Source organism: Nannospalax galili, unplaced genomic scaffold (genome assembly GCF_000622305.1).
Source record: "Nannospalax galili isolate Female #2095 unplaced genomic scaffold, S.galili_v1.0 scaffold490, whole genome shotgun sequence".
In the NCBI taxonomy this organism is placed as follows: Eukaryota; Metazoa; Chordata; class Mammalia; order Rodentia; family Spalacidae; genus Nannospalax; species Nannospalax galili.
The window spans coordinates 1726019-1747983 of NW_008329666.1; the positions used below are offsets into that span (position 1 = coordinate 1726019).

General features: G+C 38.9%; 1 pseudogene; it reads left to right on the forward strand.

The window, feature by feature from the left end:
• Window positions 1-9125: 9125 nt before the first annotated feature.
• LOC103740316 lies at window positions 9126-9454 on the forward strand (annotated as a pseudogene).
• Window positions 9455-21965: the final 12511 nt, after the last annotated feature.

Below are 21965 nucleotides of genomic sequence, written 5' to 3' on the forward strand. Positions count from 1 at the left end.
ATGATCACTCTTTAAAGTCTGCTTGGGTCAATGTGAACCAATGATCCTCACTATACCAGGATGATTCAATAATTTGAAGAGTGTGTTCAAATATTCCTCCAAAACCACCCTCAAAACAACGTTTATATATATTCTAAAACATTTTATACAAGAGGTCAAATTGTTCCAAAGCGATTGTAAATCCCTGCTCTAGACTGCTATCAACCAGGGAGAAGAATCTTCTCCGAAGTGTGATCCCAAGAGGAAGATTTTAAAATCTATGTGAACAAACTTAAGCTGATCAATCAGCTAACCCGTTTCTTTAAGTCTTTTTCTCTAAACACCCCAAATTTCCCCAAGCCAAGAAAGACAATCACTTCCAGTAAGACAAAAGAATTGCAAAGTCAAAGCCAAATGAAACAGGCTTAGCTGAAGAGGCTGCTGTTGAATAACAGGGCTTTTCAAGATGCAGACGAATTTAGGAATTTGTCTTGTGTTACAGAATGGTGCAAAGACTGAGCCAAATGCAGAATGCAGAGCCTGTCTCCTGCCCCCAGCCAGCTTCAGGTTAGCCGCTGCACTTTCTTAAGCTGTCCCAAGTGCCCTAAAGGCCAGCTCTTCTCATAGGAGACAGCCTCAGTAGCCAAAGGAAGAGACCAATTCAGGAATAAGCAAAACATGCAGCTAGAAATTGAAGGGAGGGTTTCTGGGTTTCAAAAGCCCTAAAAAAGTTAAGCTTAGTAAGTCGTCACCCATTTTGTAGGATGCAAAGGCAGAAGAGCAGAGGTCAGATTTATCAAATGATTAGTTGGAATCCACTTCCAGACATACGTAGACACAAGCAAATTTGTGTTCATGATAAATATGAACACTCAGTGGTTTAAAGGAATGGTCAGGTGAACTATGCTGAAAAACAGTCTGCTGGAGAAAAACAAAACAAAAAAGTTGACAAGAATTCAGGAAAAAGGAACCGTTATGCGTTGCTGTGGGAAGGTAAATTAGCTCACACTACGAAAGTAAGTACAGAGGTTCTTCAAGAAACCAGAAATAGAACTGACATATGATCCACCTAAACCACTTGGATATATACCCAAAGGACTTTAAGTCAGCATGCCAGAGAGGTACCTGCACCTGTACATCCATGCTTCCTGCAATGCTGGTCATAATAGCCAAGCTATGGAATCACCCTAGATTCCCACCAACATGAGAATGGATAAAGACGATATGGCACATGTACACCGTGGAGCTTTATTTAGCCATAATGAAGAATGAAATTATGTCATCTACAGGAAAATGTAGGGAACCGGTGACCACCATGTTATTTGAAATAAGCCAGTCTCACAAAGACAAATGTGGCATGTTTTCTCTCATATGTGGAATGGAAGAAAGGGTAGAAGACATGAATGTAGAGGGGGGACCCTAGGGGTGTGGAAGGGGGAGAGGGGGTGTTGAAAGGAGAGTAAGAAAGTGTAACCGAGGAGCCAAATATGATCAAAGCACACTATATGCATGTGCGAAAATGACATAATGAAAATAAAGGAGGCTGTTACATGGCATCACAATGCCAAAAATACAGATGACAATACTGTGCTTGGGTTAAGGCTGTATGTGGTTTCCAAGTGGTAAATTCCAGTAATTTAATAATATTTATTTCTGATTTTTACTTCTGGGTCTTAAGTTTTTCTACCAAAATGACAAGTCAATAACTTCCATACATGTAGCCAAGGTGGTCAGACTAAAGCAAGAGTACATGTTAATCATCAAATTAATTCTTTCATTACAGTAAAGATGCCACATTATTATACAAATGAATGTATATTTGGGTAGTATTAACTGAATAAACCCTATATGAAATTGTAAGCATAAGGCTTCCTTTTACTTGCAGAAGTTCTCTCTCCATCCTGAAATGCTTTCACTCATCTGCCTTAGTCATATGAGCTCCTTCAGTCTGTGAGAGCTGGTTCAAGATCTTTGATGGAGACAACTTGACGTTCTGCTCCTCGTCTGGCTCCTGTGTGCAGAGGCTACCTGGGACTTTGCCGAGCACGTCATAGGAGCCAAATAAATAACTATTGATTGATCAGAGAGGTGCAGCAGCTTGGCGAAGATGGCTGTATCAGAGGAGCCCGTCCTTCATGCTGAGAGTCAGAGACAATGCCTTCTTTGAGCAATGCTTTTCAATGTATCCGGCCTGGAACACTGACAGTGTTCATAGCCCTTGGGAAGTTCTGCTTGCCAGGGCCGGGGATGGGACAGGGCAGTCGGGGGCAAGGACATGACCATGGGGACGGGTGATGATGGGACTGAATGATAACCAAGTAAAGTAAGTAGATACTTCAACAGATGAAGTATTCAGTAAAATTAATAATTTCATTATACCAACTTTAAAGAGAACTTAAAGAGAATATTTGGCTTTAAAACCTTCTAGCTGAATAAAAGAACTCTACTAAAGGAGAATTTCTATACGGACACTTTTGTGACAACAAGTGATCAAAACAGCAGCCATGGGAAATTCACCAAGTATGTAATTAAACACAAAGCTAATGCAGTCAGTATGTGCAAACACATTTATTTCAAAGCAAGACTGCTAAATTAAAATGTGGTCACAAATTCTACCTTTATAGAAGAGCATTTTGACATAGGTGAGTTTTAGAGACAGTATCTCAAATGATCTGAGGCTTCGAACACGCCAGGTCCCAGCTCTGAGGTACAGTCACTTCCTTCCATATTAAATATGCTTTTCACAGAGTTTGCACTGGTTGGGCTTCCTGTCTCGAATCTCATGTCTTCATTGTTTCTGTCCATTCTTCTTTCCTCTTGCTTGATAGCTGCTTAGGGGCCTGTGATTTCTCAGCTGTCATCAGCCTGCACATACGTCCTGCAGACACTAGTCCTTCCCTGTCATCCAGCATCTCCGTAGCTTTGCCCCATTCCTCATCCCCTTATAAAAGCACATTTATGTCATTCCTGCTCCCTTATCTTTCAGGATCAGAATTCACTCACAGTGGAAATTTCATCCCTCTCCAGGGAAACAGTATTTGTCTAATTGGGGGTGGACTTATAAGCAATCAATAAGATAATAAAGTTCAAAACATGAACAAGTCAAAGCTGGAGGTTGTAGAAAGTGTCCATCAATACAACTGAGCAGGAGGTGCATAGAAAGATTTGTAGAGCGCACTGTCAAGGGAGCATTCTGTCTGTCATGTGGAAGGTTGCATTCTCTGTCTATATAACTTGATTCAGTGACTCTGTGACTTCACTTGTCTGGATGTCTGCATCTCCATCTTTCAGCGAAGAATGTATTTCCTAGCAGCAATCAGCCAGTTCGATTTTTCCAAAGGACTGATTGTTGAAAGTTAAAAGAAGGGACAATTTGCAAAAGCATGGATGTGTCTGTGTGCAACAGAGGACGGTGAGGCCTGCCCTAGAGGCACAGACCCCCTTAGCCATACTTTTACCTGAGAAGGGTAGGAGAGGAAGTTCTGAGCATCACGGATGGATCTAGACAAAATGCATAGTGCAGGAATACAGCCACTGCCCGCCTGTGCCCAGGCAGTGTAATAAATAGCCTGACCTCTCTCACTCTGCTTTCCTACCTGTCAGGAAAACCTGACAAGAAGTCAAAGGGCAAGAGAGTCTGAACAACAGGTGGAGGGAGCAGAGAGGAACAGAGGGAAGGGGACCAGGGGAAAGAGGTATACACAGAGAACCCTTGGTCCAAAGGGATTTAATTCCACTCCTGTAACTCCAAGGGCAGGCCAAGGAGCAGGGCTTGTGATAGTGTTTCCAGTGGTCAACAACAAAAGCATGAAAGCAAAATTTAAAAATGACATCACTCTCTGTAGAAGGCTCTTATTCTATCTATAACAAATTTTGCTGTGATTTATAGGAATTGTTGCATGTTAGTATGCATTTTTGAAAAAGAAAGAGAGAGAGAGAGAGAGAAAGAAAGAAAGAAAGAAAGAAAGAAAGAAAGAAAGAGAAAGAAAGAAGGCAATCCTATGAGAATTTACCCTAATTATTTTGAGATGAAAACTCTTCCTGCTTTATAAGCTACACTGGAAGAGCCCTTCCCACACTTACCTGATGTATGTTTGATTAAGTAGCTTTTCCAGAAATATGGCTCCTGAGCCTCCCTGGACTTGTCCAAGGTGGATCTACACGGTCTATCAAGCTGTCTGAATAAATGTGCAGGATACTAGGTTTCTCAGAAGACAGACAACAAACAAACAAACACTCCACATTTCTAAAGGTCAGAAAGATGTGACTGCTTTTCCAGTCTAAAGAATCACCGATATGAGAAAAGGTCCAGCAAAGGAATTGTTGATTTACATTTTAATTTAAAAGGTTGAGAAGATTGTCATGGAACTCAAGGACTATGTGACATTTGGTGATTTTGTAAAGAACTTTAAACACTATTCTACCCCAAATTCTTAACAAGCTGGTTCACACTTCAATTTAAAAAAAAATTTTTAAAAAAAACACCCTCAATTCAAAGATGCTTATTGAGGGTTTGAGATTTGTCAGGTGCTGTGCTAAGCAAAGGGGGAATTAATAATAACAGGTCAGACATGATTAATGTTCTCACCAGAATTCTTCCCCTAGAAATTCTGCCTGATATAAGAATTCTGGGGTTTGCTTCTATGTAAAAATCACTTTTATATTCATTTTGCATATATTGCTCTGTGCTTTAGAGTCTTATTCATTCCTCTTTAATGAGGGTTCTAGTAAACGTTAAAAATCAGTAAGAGGCCACCATAACCTGTTTTCAGATATTCCAATTCTATCTCAAATAACGTTATTTATGGGTTCTTGATGACCTTGTACATGCGCTAGCAGGAGGGATCATGTACACAGTATGTGTCTTCCATGGTTTACATTAATGTTAACAGAGTCTGACTGCAAGGACACCTGCCTTCACATTCATACCATATTGCATCACTTACATGAGCTCTGTGACCTAAAGCAGTCTTCTACGATTTTGATTTGTGAGGCTCGCAGGCTTTTTAAAGTGTATGATGAGTATACTTTATTGTATATTGTATAGTAGATCCACATATGGAGCACGCATATGTACAACTTTGCATGTAACTTTCAGGGTGGAGAAGCACCGCTCTCATTTCTACCCACATTGCCAAAGTTGTGAACACCTTGCTTAGAAGGAACACTATATTCCAGGTACTTTGAATTTTTATCATGAAATGTAAATTATTGATGAATGAGCACATTGATAAACTCCTGCTACCTCCATTATAAACTATACAGAACAGTAAGTGTATAGTCTTTTCTTGTAAGGGAAATGACCCAAACTCCAAAGAAATTAACTATATTCTCTTTCTTTTCAAAAGGAAGCAAGCAGCAGATTATCTAAGTCAAGCTTGGCTTTCAAAATGGAAATCTCACAGTAAGTCATGTCAACCCATCTTCTTGCCCATAAAGTGAAGGGTCTTTCTAGTGAGAATACGTTTTCTTGACAATAAATAAGGAAAAAAGACAAATTAAGGTAATCTTGCTATTGGAAAAAAATTTTTTAATTAATTTATTGTATGTATTAGAGTGTTTTGCCTGCATGTATGTAAGAGTACCCATGTCATGCAATGTCTGGGGAGGCCAGAGAAGAGCTTCAGATCCCCTGGAACTGGAGTTAGGGATGGTTGTTAGCTGCCGTATGGGTGCTGGGAACTGAACCCAGGTCCTCTGCAAGAGCAGCCAGTGCTCTTAACTGCTAAGCCATCTCTCCAGCCTTGGAAAATATTTTTTTATTTCTTTAAAAAATAAAAGACAGCGAAATGGGGAGGTATTTAATGGGTATAGAAAAGAGCTTCAGATCCCCTGGAACTGGAGTTAGGGATGGTTGTTAGCTGCCATATGGGTGCTGGGAACTGAACCCAGGTCCTCTGCAAGAGCAGCCAGTGCTCTTAACTGCTAAGCCATCTCTCCAGCCTTGGAAAATATTTTTTTATTTCTTTAAAAAATAAAAGACAGCGAAATGGGGAGGTATTTAATGGGTATAGAGTTTCAATTTTGTAAGATCAAAAAGTTCAGGAAACTGATTGTGAAACAGCCTTAATGACCTATTCAATTTAAAAATAACTAGAATGGCAAAACTTTTATGTACTTTAACATAATTCAAGAAGAAAACTAAAACTATGCCATAGCACACATGTATTAAACATATTATAAAATAAAACAGTCTGTATTAAAATGAATTCAACTATCCTTTCCCTACTTCAAAAGATTCTTATGAGAATCAAGTATGAAAAAGATGGGACAGAATAAAAACTATAAAATTAAAAAATCAGGGACTGGAGAGACGGCTCTGTGGTTAAGAGCACTGGCTACTTAACTGTTCTAGGGGATCTTACGTCCTCTTCTGATCTCTGCAGGCATTGCATGATACAGGTGCACTTACATACATGCAGGTAAAACACTCATACACACAAAAATAAAAAAATATATTAAAAATCAATCATCTTTCTGAAAAAAGGATTTTGATTTCTCTAATTAAAATTACCTAAAACATATCATTTGCTTTGAATAGTTAGGTTATTTTGTGACAGGATCACTTTTTCACACATCATACACAAAGTTAGATTTTGAGCACTTGGGCATAATCAGAAATTCACTTTCCCCATACACATTGATATTTAGAAAATAGACATGCCTGTTGGAAGGTCGATATGAGTGAAGTGATACGATTGTATTGCCCAAGATGACTGCGATTTTTCAACGTTCATTTTGTTATATAAATTATTGTTAGATTCTGTATAATGGCAGTGTTTGTAGTGATAGAAATTTTCTTCTTTCACCAATAAGACTTATATTTTATATATGTGAACTTTAAAAAAATTAAAATTTAACTGCAGTGGTGACTTCCATATTTTAATGATATTATTTCCCAAACCTAGCAAGGAAATCCTTAGTTGAACTTCGTGTATAATGAAAAAGATTTTTTTTTTCTTTACCCAAACCTGGCATTTGTACAGATTCTTTTTTAAAAAACCAAGATCTGAAGAAATGGGTTATGCATCCTTTTGTATCAGATAAAAGTTCAGCAACAATTTCCATAGCACATTCCAGTATGATAAGGCAGGCAGAGGACAAATGGGTAACTCATTTTTTGTTGTAAATTTCCACTCCTTTTAAAGTCTCCAGGTCAAATACTTCCAAGCAGCGTGGTCAGAAGCGCAGAGAAGAAGCACCGCAACCCAGCGGTAGCTACACCACAAAACTCGGTTTCTTCATCTGTGAAATGAGACCACCATACCCAATTCCTCTTGAGCTCCGCTCCGTGTAGCCATCTGCCCTGCAGTTCTGACCCCCTCCTGTCTCTCCCTGTCTGGAGAAGTTCCCATCTCACCAATGCTAGCTCCCCAAAGAGAAGTCAGGAGCACTCTCTCAAGTATGCTTTGCAGCCAAGGCAGGTGACTTGGACTCTACCAGTCAGACTCTTCATCAAGATACTCCAGGGTGGTTGGAGGGCAGTATGAAAAGGTCTCCACGGAGAATAGAATCTGGCTGGGTGGGCAGGGCTGTCTTGCTCCCAGAGGCTGCAGTAACATGAACCCGGAGGGACTAACTCACATCTAGGGAAAGTGACAGGGATTCAGATGCGGGGTCTTCGCCTAGAGGCAGCAGTCACAAGCTGGTCAGACTGCAGAGGTAACAGGGGCAATCTCGAGCCTGGATTCTCTGACTTTCCTAAAGAACATTTTATGAGCTGGAGAGGGGCCTCAGTGAAGAGCACTGGCTGCTCTTGCAGAGGAACCGGGCTTGATTCCCAGTACCCACATGGTAGCTAACAACTGTCTGTAACTTCAGTTCCAGAGAATCTGACAGCCTCTTCTGACATCGGGGCATTGCATGACACAGGTGCACTTACATACATGCAGGCAAAACATTCATACACATAAGATAAAAATAATAAAATATTTTTTAAAGAAAACTTTTTAAATACCTGACAATCTTTATTCACCCATTTTCCTCTTCATTATAACTGTAAGGGAGCCTGTTGGTTTCAAATAGAAATCTAACTACTGTAGGGTATTATAAATAAGTATCACTTATTTATATGACTTCAAGCAAATGATTTCATTGCTCTGAACCTCCATTTCCTCATGTATATAAATAAAAGAAATAACTCCAGTGTCTGCCATGATGATGGAACATGTGAAGCAGGAGAAAACTTCAGATATTGATCTGCAGTGGTAAGCAAAATGATAACTGTTAATAATGAGAGCTCTGAGCTTGTTGTTTCTATGCTATTGCTTCTGGGAGATCACAGTCTCTGGAGAGCCTGGGGGATGGTTACCAGGACCATAGACAAAGTGATCTTGAGATTACAGAACTATGCCTAGCCTAGCTATTCCCAAATAGAAAAGATAAACCATTATTCATAATTTAAGAGCAAATGCTTTTAAATATAGTTGGGGAGGCACAGCCTGAATGCACTCTTGTTAATTAGTAAAGTTTTCTGCATGGTTTTCATTTCTTTCCTACCTTCTTGCTAGATGAGTTCTTTAGGGGACTTCTAAGATGAGACAGGGGAGAATAAGAAGAGCTAGTGATCAGTAGGGGCCAATGGAAAAGGTGTCAAGAAACTTTTGCAGAGAAGGCTTGAGGAAAGACACCACATGAGATGGGAATTTAAGTGAAAGAAATATTTTTAATATCTCTGAAATTTACCCCCAGCTGCTGTTTAATTAATATGATTTCAGCTTTCACATGTCAACAGAGTTCGCTGGACTCAATTATAGCTTTGTTTCTTTTTTGAGCAGTTTCATTTGTTTAAAAATGATATTTCATGGCTTTTATCCTTCCTTGGCATTATTACAAAGAACAAAGATGACATATTTATCTTGCAATTTTCTATGTAGGCTGATCGGTGCCTTTTATAAATCTCAGATATATCATGGAATCTTTCTGATCTTACTTTTCTTATGTGAGAAGTAGTTTGCTATTTGGCTATTCTAGAAATTATTTTATGTAATTATTGTTTCCAATCATAACTTTAAAATAAACTATCAAAATGGTTTTCCTTCCAGTGCCCTAGAACCAATGGGAACAGACAGCCCTGAGTAGGGGCTGTGGGACTGGCTACAGACTACTAAAGTTCCTGTGGAATCAAAGAAGTTGATAACAACATAATGTCTGCAGAGGAGAAAATGTACAGTGGTCTTGAAGCCCTGATGCCATGCTGTGTGTCCAGTTGACACCTTCTGATGGCCTTGAATTCGCTGTAGAAGAATATGCACTAACATCAGGAGAATAAAGGCCATGCACAAAGGGGCCAGGTCAAGGTCTGAGAATGAAAGAGGTCAGTTTAGAGCGCTCCCTTCACATGTACTAGCAAAGCATGCACGTATTTTACCTACAAGGTTCTCTACCCTTACAGCTCCACGAGATTCCTAGGCTCCCATTGGTACCTGAAATTGTACTGGAACTGCTGATGGCTGCAGGCTTCCTAGAGTGTTAAAGAAAATACATTATAATAAACTTAATTTTCTCCGCAGTTAATACCTGCAGTTCTCTTAGTGAGTTTTTTTCACACATAGCATGTTGCTTGTATGCAATTAAACTATAGAGTTCTCAGAGAAATCTACATTTCTAAAGAGCTATAAAGGCAAAGTAGATTCTCTTCTGTTCCTTTGCTTAGCAATCACAGTTGAAATTTGTTTCCTGCCCTAACAAATTAAGGGTATTTTCACAAGCTGAGAAATAAATAAGCCATTTTTTTCCTTAGGTGGTTTTGCTTTATCCTTTGGATGTGATATTTAATACTATAAATGGTGTAGCAAGTACTGAAATGTAAGCATAAATAAACATATTCTACAGGTAAATACAGGGTCTAAGTATTTTTATGTCTTTAGTGTCTTTTGAAGAACCAGTTCTGATCTTATAGCCACTGATAGCGTTACTAGACTTGTGCGAATAATTACACAAAAACACGTTTATAACTTAGCCAGAACATTGATTTTTCAATGACTCAAAGAATAAGAGTTGAAGTTTCTTACATGTTTTTTGATGAACAGTAGTATTGTTTAAGTGCATCTTATGAGTATCGCTACAATTCAAGAACTTTATTTAAAAGCAATTTTGAAAGAGTACCAGTTACAACTTTTGGAATAGTAACTGAATTGTAACCAGAGGTCCACAAATAAACAATATAACTAAAAAAATAGCAAAAGAGCTGGGCATGGTGGATAAGTCTATAATTCCATGTGTTGCAAATACAAAATACACAACATAAATTGTGTGTCAACTTAGCACAATATACAAGAATGTAACATCTCATTAATATTCTTTTTATGTGTTGAAATGGCAGGGCTTGGGCTATATTAAGTTAAATAAAATCTGTTTAAATTAAAATCTTAAGATTTTTAAGTTGGTTATTAGAAAATGTAAAATTGATAGGAGTGTTTAAAATTTCATGTGTGGTATGCAGTTTGTTTCTACTGGATAGTAGTGTGTTTTAGAAGCTAAAGCTGACAGAAAACTTAGTACCTTAAGTGAAACAGAGGTTGAACTTTTAGATCACAATTTTCAACAGTTTTAAGTGAATAGCCTCAAACCAGTAAGTGAACAATGTTTGTCTAAGGACAGAAGAGAAAAAAAAAAGAATGAAAGGCACTCTCACACAGAACAAATGATACCGTGTGGTATTCTGTGACAAGAATGTGGGCTTTTCTGTTTTGCTAAGAGGATGTGTGACAGAATTCTTCTGTGAGTTATTTGAAGAATGTCTTGAAAAACAGGAAAGGCTGATTTGATTCAGAGGAAAGTAATGATGACTTCCTAGCATACTAAGGATTAATTTTAAACGACTGACTTGAGAGCTACGTTCCTTGTACTAGACAGTTTTCTTTTTTTGTTTGCTTTGCTTTGAATCACAAATTCTGGCCACACAGATCATTTAAATCTCAGGATATGGTGAGTTTTCACGAAGAAATTTATATGGGCACTGGATCCCCTAGAACTGAAGTTATGAATGGTTGTGAGCTGCCATATGGGTGATAGGAACCAAATCTAGGTCCTCTGAGAGATTTGTAGGTGTGTTCTGTAAGGAATATAACAGATAAGTTATAGATTTGTACTATATATGTCAACAGGTGATCATAGTCAGTTAACAGTACGTCATATGGATAATCTGTGTCTGAGTAATGATAGATGTCACTTTCTATCTTTCATCTTAAAATCACCAAATTTTTAATGGTCACAATAATTCTACTGGATGCATATGCAGTTTTATTTGCTGTTGTACAATTGTGCAACAAGCAAATATTTAGTTGTGGCGTGTACATATATTATCTGATGTCTTGGTGAATATGTATTAGGATTATCTTAAACTTTAAACCATGGTCAATGGATTTTAATTGTCTTTCCCCCTGTATTGGGTTTTTACTTTGTTTTGGTTTTTCATTTATTTATTTATTTATTTATTTATTTATTTGTTATCTTCAGTGCTGGGGATTGAATGTAGACCTAGCACACTATGCAAGCACAGTACCAACTGAGTTATACTTCCAGCATACTGGTTAATGAATTTTAAAGGGTATATACTTGGTATATATTTAAGGTTGCATCCTTAGGGGCTGGAGAGATAGATGGCTCAGCGGTTAAGAGAACTGTCTGCTCTTGTAGGGCACCCAGGTTTGATTCCCAGCACCCACATAGTGATTAACAACCATCTGTTACTCTAGTTCCAGGGGATCTAATGCCCTCTTCTGGCCTCTAGGGGCATTGCATGCATGTGGTGCACTTACATAAATGCAGGCAAAATATTCATACACCTAAAAAACATACAAATAAATAAAAGATTATGTCCTTAAAATGAAAAATGTCCATCAATTGTCTATGAAAAATCCTAGCCTTTTCCATTTTTTAAATTAATTTTTAAATTAGTATACAAAGTGATAGGTTCCATTATGGTAATTTCACGCATACATGTCATTGTATTTGTTTCTATTCATCCTCTTCCCCCCGCTGTGGCCCCATCCCACTACCAGGCTTTTGCTGGTCCCTTTCTTCCCCTTACCCCCAAAGAGTCCTCTCTTCTGCTTTCACATCAAGTGTATTCAGTGCCTGCTCTTTTCCTCTCCTATCTAAAATCCCTTTCTCCCATATCATGCTCTCCTTCCTACTTTCATGCCCTACACACAGGCATGCACATATCTGTATATAAGTTTAAATCTAGATTCCTCATATGGTAAGAAAAAAAAGCAGCATTTGTTTTTCTGAGACTGGCATATTTTGCTCAACTTAGTGATCTCCAGTTCCACTCATTTTCCGAAAAATATCATGATTTTATTTTCTTTACAGATGAAAAATAATTCATTTTGTGTATGTCAAATTTTATTTATCCATTCTTCCATTGATAGACATCTTGGCTGTCTCCAGTTTATCACTACTGTAAACAGTGAGTCTGTGAAGCAATAAACATGGATATACATGCATTTCTGTAATATATTGACTTCAAGTCCTTTGGGTATGCACATAGCCATACGGAAGTTCTATTTTTAGTTCTTAAGGAACTTCCACACTTACTGCCAGAGTGGCTGCACCAGTTTATATGCCCACCAGCAGTGTGTAAGTGCTCTTCTTTCCCCACATCCTCCCTGGCACCTGTGGCTCTTTTGCTTTCTTGATGATAACCCATTGTGACTGGGGTGAGATGGAATCTCAAATCAGTTTTAATTTGTATGTCTCTGGTGATTAAAGATGTTGTACACCTTCAAATATTTAAAATTGATCATGGTGACATATCCTTATAATATCAGCTTTGGAGGTAAAGGAAGGAAAACCAGGAGTCCATGGCCAGTATTGGATATACAGTGAATTCAAGGTCAACCTGGGTTTCATGAGACCTTGTCTTAAAAAAATCAAATGTCTTGAGAATTATCTGTTCAATTCATTGGCCAATTTATTGATTAGATGATTTGTTTTTCAGCATTTAATTTTTGAAATTCTTTATATATTCTAGGTGCTAAGCCCTTGTTTGAAGTTGAGGTGACATGCATAGCCTTTATTGTATTGAGATGTGTTCCTTCTGTCTCTAGTTTTTTCAGAGCTGTTATCATAAAGAACTATTGAACTTTGTCAAAGGCCTTTTCTGTTTCATGCGGTTTCTGTCCTTAAGCCTATTTCTGTGTTGTAGCACACTTACTGATTTGTGTATCTTGAACCAACCTTATATCCTTGGCATGAAACAACTTGGTTAAGGTATCTAATCTTAATGTGTTCTTGAAATTTGAGAAGTCCTTAAAGGTGTGTGTGTGTGTGTGTGTGTGTGTGTGTGTGTGTACATGGATGCACGCAGGTGCTTGTGTGTGCACATAGAGACCAGAGGAGGACACCAGGTACCCTACTTTATCACTGTCCATCTATTCTCCTGAGACAAGATCTCTCATTAAATATGAAGTTAGGCTGTTGCCAGCAATCTCCAGCTGCCCTCCTGTCTCCCAGCACACCCCAGCTTTGAGGTTTAGGCATGCAAGAACATATGGGTTCTGGAGATTTGAACTCGCGTGTGCAGCGAGTATCTTAACCCCAAGACATCTTCATGGACCCTCAGTTTGAAAATCATTTATTGAGAATTTTTGCACCTATGTTCATCAGAGAAATTGGTTTTTCTCTCTTTCCCCCTCTCTCCTTCGTTATCTCCTTTTTCAGTTTTGGTATCACGGTAGCACTGCATTGTAAAATAAGTTTGGCAGTGTTCCTTCTCTTTTTATTTTGCGGAACAGTGTGAGAAGTCCTTAAAGTTTTGGAAAAATGTAAAGCTTTTGTTCCATGCTTTCCTGACTTTTATGGTGTTAAAAAGAGATGGAATGTTCTGATGTGTTTGCTTTTGTAGGCGAGGCAGTATTCTCCCCTAACGGTTTCTGATACTGCTCCTTTGTTTTGTATTTTGACATCTTGACTGCAATGTGTCACAGAGAAGTTCTTCAGCATGTCTCTTTGGGGTCCTAAAAGCTCTTTGTGTTTGGATGTGCATTTTCAAATTTTAATTTAGAAAAATTTCCATCACCATTTAATTGAATAGATTCTCTGTGTCTTTAGTTTTTCATGGTATCTTCTACCCTGTGGATCCTCAACTTTGGTCCCTTGGTTACACCCCAGAGTTCTTGGATATTGTGCGCATGCTTGGTGAGCTTTTGTTCTTTATCAGTGTTTAAATGTAGCATTTTCTCAGTCTTGTTCTCTAGCTCTCATATTCTTCTTTGCTTACTGGAGTCTACTAGTGATGCTTTTATAGTGTTTTTCTAATTGAGTCGTTTCTATTTGAATTTTTCTCAAGATTTTAAAAATGTGTGTGTGTCTGTGTGTCTGTGTGTGTCTGTGTGTGTGTCTGTGTGTCTGTGTGTGTATGCTGCATATGTGTAGGTATCTAAAGGGGCCACAAGAAGGTGTAAGATTCCCTGGAGCTGGAGGCTGTGAGCTGCCTGACATGGGTGCTGGGATCTGAACTTGGACCTCTGTCTTAACCACTGAGCTACCTCTCTCTGCAGTCGCTGAATTTTTTCCAAATCTCAATTTCCTTTCTGACTCTTTCATGCATGTTGCTCACTTTTTCACTCAGTGTTGATTTTTAAATCCACTTTGCTGATCACCTATTATATGTTGCTGACTTTCCACTCCAGGGCCTGCATTGAATTCATCTGCTTGTTTCTATGCTCTTTGAGGTCAGTCATCATTCTTTCTAGCAAACTTTTGAAACTGCTCTCTGGCACTGTACCTGTGCCTGTATCTCTTATTTCCATAGCTGAGGAGTCACAGTCTTCTGGAGAGCCATGCTCCTGGCTTCTTCGTTTCTTGTGTTCGAGACTTGTGCACTGGTTCCTTTGGATCTCTTCTGATATTGGGGAGTGTTTTATTGAGCTGCCTACTCCTGAAGACTTAATCCCTAATGTTGCTCAGAAAGACAAAAATAAACTTGTATAGCAGTGGCAACATTATGCCATGAAAGGTATAGAAATATATTCCAAATGATTAGAGCCCACTCACAGATCAAGGTTTATAAAGCAGAAAATTGCAAAACTAATGCAGAATGTGTTTTTGGTTGAGGCCTGTGCTTCCTTCCCTGCTCCAGTGGAAGGCTGCTGGAGCTGTATTTGGCCCGGCTGACACTTCTGTGCATCCGAAATCCTTTTCTTGCACTTTTCAGGCATTCTATTTCTGTGTGTTTGTGTGCATGTATGTACACATGTATGAGGGTGCCTGAGGAGACCAGAAGAGTGCCTAGATCCCCTGGAGCTGCAGTTACAGGCAGTTCATTGTGAGCTGCCTGACAAGGGTAGGAGGCTAACCAGGTCCTCAGGAAGAGCAACAAGCACTCTTAGTGACTGAAACATCTCTCCAGCCCCATATGTAGGATCTTAATATTTAAGGCTATTATACTTCAATAAACATTACAAATTATTTTCCTATTACTTATTTTGAATTTAAAAAAATTTATTTGTTTTCATTTTGTATGTATGAGTGTGTTGCCTGCATGTATGTAAGTACACCCATGTGGTGCAATACCTGAGGAGGTCAGAAGAGAGTGTTGAATTCCCCTGGAACTGGAGTTACAGATGGTTGTTAGCTACCATGTGGGTACTGGGAATAAACCCCAGGTCTCCTGTAAGAACAGCTGTTGTTCTTAACCACTGAGCCCTCTCACCAGCCCCCTTTGAATATTTTTAGCTGAGTCTTGAATTGATTGAAATGATGGGAGTGTTCATTTTTTATGATAAGGAATTTTCAGAAACTAATCTTGTCATCTTTGTGTGTTTATTCATGCATAGCTTTGAGGAGAAAGTCAACTTTTTGAAGTCATCAATTCATCAGCCTTGGAGAACTCTTTCATTTCCTTATCCTTCACTAAGTACAGATAACGTATCACATTAATCAGAATTATTAAACATAATTTAAAACAACCAACTGATTCTCATCCCTGACCCAACATAAGTAGTTCAGTTATTGGCAAGAAGGCCTGAGGTTATCATTCCCAACAGCTAGTTTCTGTTTAACAAAACTGTTAAATTACACCAATGTGATCCCACGTACCTGAGGAAGCTGAGGGCAGCCTGGTCCACCCTTGCCCTGAAACCTGTTGTCTTTCTACTCTCTGCCCCAGGGCTCCCCACTCTCTCCTAACCTCTCACCAAGTGCCACTTAACACCTTTGAGAAGGGCAGCATTGGAAAACTGTTCTAGCTGTTTGGGAAGATAGCCTGCCTGAAGAAGATCTTGAACATTCAAAAATTTTCTTCAGATCACGGTAATTGAAGTATGTCTCCAGGTCAGACTGACTAGCTCTGTATTTCCGCAAAAGACACTGCCCCCTTGGCCCGGTTTTGCTGGAGTCTAATCCTTGAGACGAAGAGCAAGGTATACATGAAATTGGATCTTCTCTAAACTATTAATACAGAATAACTGTAGTCTCTAGCTAGTAGACCTTTGACTTCTGTCCCCCTTTACACATCGCACAATTTCTTACTTCTGTCTATACATCAGACTCAACATCCCCACTCTCACAGAAAATAAACGGCGTCAGCACTTCACAACACAGATTACTGTGCTTTCCCCAAACAGCGTCAGTTATCTGGAACTTTTTGCCCTTTGAAGGAACTAAGTGATGAAATATGTCACGGGCACCTGATGGAACAATTTTATAGACAGTCAAATGCTTCCATTTATAAAGGTCCTTTGAGCCACCGGAGCCTCTTGGGGGAACTCTGAAAAACATTCTATCTGTAAACAATATGTTCCGGAGCCACATGTTTTCTAAATTTCTTTGCCTGTTGACATTTCTAAAAAATGAAAGAACACATTTGCATGAAGACAGGACATTTGGTTTCTTATCCATTTACTCTCTCATGGAAATTAAAAATGGAGCAGGTCACCATGCCCAGCTGCCTGCGAAGGATCAGTTCCTTCCCAGTGCTTTGTCCAATTTCATTTTAAACAGTCTCTTTTGTTGTCTCTATTCCCAAGTTATCTGGAACTTATTATTGAAAGGAGAATGGTAATGAGAAAAATGAGTGCTTTTCTTAATTGTTTGGCTCTATAGTATTTCTTTTCTTAGGTTTAATTGTTTCTAAAAATCTAGATTTGTATTGAGTTGAACATTCCAAAATTTCTCCCAGGCTCCTGATATGACCCTATTTCTTCAGGCCTTGAAGTTAGTTTGGACCCTGTGACTTCATTCACCAATAAAGTGCAAGGAGTGATGCTGTAAGTCCTGGGTGGACACCTGTTGGGTGGCCTGTCCTCTCCTTTCTGTGGCTGCTGAAGGTGTGTGCTCAGGTGATGCTTCCATCCAGGGGCCCCCTTGGAACTCCTCTAAATCCCTCTGCCCAATATATGGTGGTGGGTTCTGTGTTGGGGAAATACATTATTTAGATAAATAAAATATGAAAATATCATTCTTCATAATTGATCTTTCAAATTTTTTTAATTGATTTATTTTAATTTTGTTTTGTTTTTTGGGTTTTTTTTTTTTTTTTTTGCTCCTTTTGAAACAGGGTCTCCCTGTAGCCCCAGCTGGCCTGGAACTCACGGTATAGACCAGGCTGGCCTCAAACTTGTAGAGATCTACCTGCCTCTGCCCTCCAAGTCCTTGGAACTACAGGCGTGCACCACCACACCCAGTGATTTATTTTATTTTAATTTTATGTGTTATGAGTGTTATGCCTGCATGTGTATAACTGCACCCATGTTGTGTAGTGCCCATGGAAGACAAAAGAGGGCATTGGTTCCCTAGAAATGGAGTTACAATTGTTAGCTGCCATGTGAGTGCTGGGATTCAAACCTGGGTCTTCTGCAAGAACAGCCAGTGCTCTTAACTGCTGAGCCATTTCTCTAGCCCCAACTTTCAAATTTTAATAATAATCAAAGTAAACAAAATTCAGTTGGCATTTTAATGTTTCTTCATATTAGCCAAAGAAGGAAAATCTCTGTCACCAATTACAGTGGGGCCACCACTTCTTTCTGTGCTCTGCTTGGTCAAAAACCTTTGCAGGAGTATTTTCTATACAGAATTTAGGCCACAGAGTTTAAACTGAAGTGAGCTGGGGTGTACAGGCGCAGGGCTGGCGATGAAGGGCAGCAGAGGGTGCTGTGAATCAGCCATTTGTGTACTGTAAGAATCCAGTGTGCAAATGGCTATGTAACAAGTTGAACTATAGATCGAAACACTTTGCATTACAAGATCTGGAGAGGAAATATTACTCTCTTATTGCAATTTTCTCTACAAGTAGAGGTTCGACTTACATCTTATCTGTGATTTTAAAGAATTTTAAAGAAACTGCTCATTGTGTGTATTCATTGTCCGTGGTACTGTATTATACGAGCTCTGTCAGACACAGCAACACTGCACTGAGCCGTTCCTCACCATGTTTCTTTGCTCTCCCTTCTCACTCTCCTTCCTATTTGCACTTTTTCATGGGAAAAATAGAAACTTTTTATTGAGTATATAAACATTACTATGGTGTATTAGTCACTTTTCTGTTGCTGTGATAGAAACACCGACCCAAGCAATTTATAGAAGGAAGAGTTTATTTGAGCTTACAGTTCCAGGGGGATTACAGTCTGTCATAGCAGGGAGGCATGGTGGCTGGAGGTAGCTAGAGGTGGCTGGAGCAGGAGCAGCAGAAGCTAAGCTCTCACATCATCATGCAGGCACAGGAAGCAAGAGAACAACTGGAGATCTGGCAAGGCTTAAGAACTCTCTAAGCCCACCCCCAGTGACGTGCTTCCTCCAGGAAAGCCACACCTTCTAAAACCTCCCAAAACAGCGCCATCATCTGGGGACAAAATGTCCAAACACTTGTAGCCTATGGGGGACATTTTCATTCAAACCACCACATATGGCTTGCTTCATGAAACACTTCACTTACCTAAAGTTTGCAAGAAGGCATTCATTAAAACTCTTACATTAAGAAAGATTTCTCTAAAGGGATGTCAAAAGTCACAATGACAATTTCTCTTCCCTTTCTTTGTCTTGTCCACAGGGCCAGCACTGTAAATTTTTAGCTTCTCTCATGATTGTCATTCACAAAGCCTTCTTCATTAGGTTACCACTTATTTTGATTTTGTGAGTGCATTAGATCAGGGTCACAACAAACAAAGCTGGAAAGACAAATCCAGCCACAGAGGTCTGATTGGAGATGGTACTGATGAAGGAAAGAGACTCAGGGAGGCAATGAGGCCCCAGCTCATCCCAAAGGGCTGCTTGACAGTGGGCTATCTCTACTGTCTGAGCCCAGTTCCTGTGTTAACCCATCTCTGCCAGCACGTGAGCAATCTTGGGGCAATGGGCTCTCTTCAGCTGAAGAGAGTTCCTGAAGAGAAATTCAGCTATGAGTCAAATTTACTCAAAATGGATCTTGGACCTAATTATAAAAACTATGAAACTTCTAGACAGAAACTTGGGAGCAAATATCTGTGTTCTCGGCAAAGATTTCTTAGACGATATACCAAAAGCATGAGCCATGAAAATACCAGTTATTAGACTGGATTTCACCAAAATTAAAAACATCTGCTCTTCTGCAGACACTGTTAAATGAATAAAGAGAAATGACCTCATATTGGAGAAAATACTAGCAAAACGCATCTAAAAAATTACTTATACCCCAAGTATATTTTTGAAAGAACTGTCATCAAATAAGGAACAATACAACTTAAATACAAATTTAATACAAAACAATACAAATTAAAAGTGAACAAAATATTTGAATAACAGAGAGAAGGGTGACAACTAAGCCTGTGAAAATATGCCTGACATTATTTGTTACTTAAGGAAATGCAAATTAAAAACCACAGTGAGCTATAATTACAGCTATCAGAAAGACTAAAATTAAAAGGCTGTCGTAACAAAGTTTGGAAAGAATGTACAGGAACTGAAACTTTCACACACTGCTGGTGGGGTTGTAAAAATGATAACAACCACTTTGTAAAGCAATTTGGAAACTAAAAAAAGTCAATCAAGAGTACACTTACCATATGGTTCAAGCATTCTATGCCTAGGAATTTACCCAAGAGAAAAGAAGCCATATGTCCATACAGAGGTTTGGGCATGATCATTCTAAGCTTTATTTGTAAGAGCACAAATCTGGAAATAACTGAATGTCAGTCAACAGACAGGCAAAAGGTTATACACAGAGATACATCCCATTCAATGGGCCTCATTCTGCAGTAAAAATAAACTGTTGACATACTGCAACATAAGAGGGTCTCAAAATAACTTTTTTTCTGAGCCAAAGAATCCAGTGGAAAGGGTTAGCTACTCCTTTTATATGAAGCTCAAGGAAATGGTGGAGGACTGGGGGCAGGGGGGAGGCATTCCACAGGACACAAGAAAGTTTTACAGTTGATGATAGGTTTATGAACATAATTGGTGGGATAACTTCTAACGGCTATATGTATGGTAAAATATGCATACATTAAATTTGTCAGTTATGACTCTGGAAAAGAAGAGAGGGAGAGAAAGCAGGCAGAACAAAATGTTCAGAGTTACTATTTTTTACTTGCTAAAATAATAAAACTTTACAATTTAATGTTTTTCTTAGAACATTGGCAATCTATATTTATTTAATATTTTATTATTTTTATTTTATGTGTGTAAGTAGATTACCTGCATGTATGTAAGTGGACTCATGTTGTGCAATGCCCATGGAAGTCAAAAGATCCCCTGGAACTGGAGTTATGAATGGTTGTTAGCCACCATGTGGGCACTGGGAACCAAATCCAGGTCCTTTGCAGCCAGAGTTCTTAACCACTGAGCAATCTCTCCAGTCCCATCAATCTTTATATTTAAATGTACATAGAAATACAGATGCACATTGTTCTCATTTTAAGTCTGAAAAAGCCTTTAACTCACTTGAAATGTCCACCTAAAATAAATAACCTAATTGACAACCTTGATTCATTAAGGATTTGAACTTTTGCTCATCAAAAGGTCTTCTAAAAGCTATCTTAGAATGTTAAAATTTAGAGATATCAGAAACATTTCTAAGCACATTTCCTGCAAATAGTATATGTTTTGATATAGCTTACAGCATTTGTTACTTTCTTCACTTGATAAAATGTAGGATCATTTAGCTAATTTGAGGTCGTTCTGTAAAGCTGACATCTTATACTATGTTATGAATTTATACTTATGCTATGAATTTGACCTTACAAATTAAAACCCCCAAAGTGCTTTTGTATCTTTGCCACTAAAATAATGACATGATCACTAAATAACAACTGGAAAACTGAATGGTGTGTGAGGTTTTAAATAATCTTGGTTTTGTCTAATGCATATTCTTCACTAACAAATCCACAACTACACTCTTACTCAAGGGTGTGCCTCTCCACCAAACCAGTGGCATCATACTCCCCTGTCCATGTGCATGTACTGGGATTCACAGGACTAATTCAGGGAGAGTATCTCGATCTTGTTCAGGACAACCCCCAACCAACAGAAATTTAACTCCTAAATGGCTTCAGATGAGGTGATACACACTAGCTGTTTTCTGTCAGTGGCAAAGACAACAGTTTAAGTAACGTTCCACTTCTCCAACTGGCCCAAAGGAACAAGCTGAGAAAAAACAAGGCCACCTGACGCCTGAGAAGCGACTCTACCTCTCCCTGGATTTCTCTGTGTTGTCTTACCAAATATGAACACACATGCCCTGATTGCTCACAGCTAGAAAGAAGATCCCTGGGCCTCCCTGGACCTCCACTTCTTAACTGTTAACAGTAAAAAAAAGGAAACATCAACACAATGATGATAATTCTGAGCTCTACTCTCACATGCTGCCATAAGGACTTGAGGAGGCACACCTAGTTCCAGGCCTGGACCTCAGCCCATTTTTTTAAAAAAATTTCAAATGACAATGACAGACAGCTCTTTGGGTATCTGAATTTTTGATAAAGAGTCACAAAGACTAATAAAGCTCAGCCCTTAAGAATGCACAATTTACCAAAGGAGGGCAAAGGTTAGACTATTCAGAGGCCCAC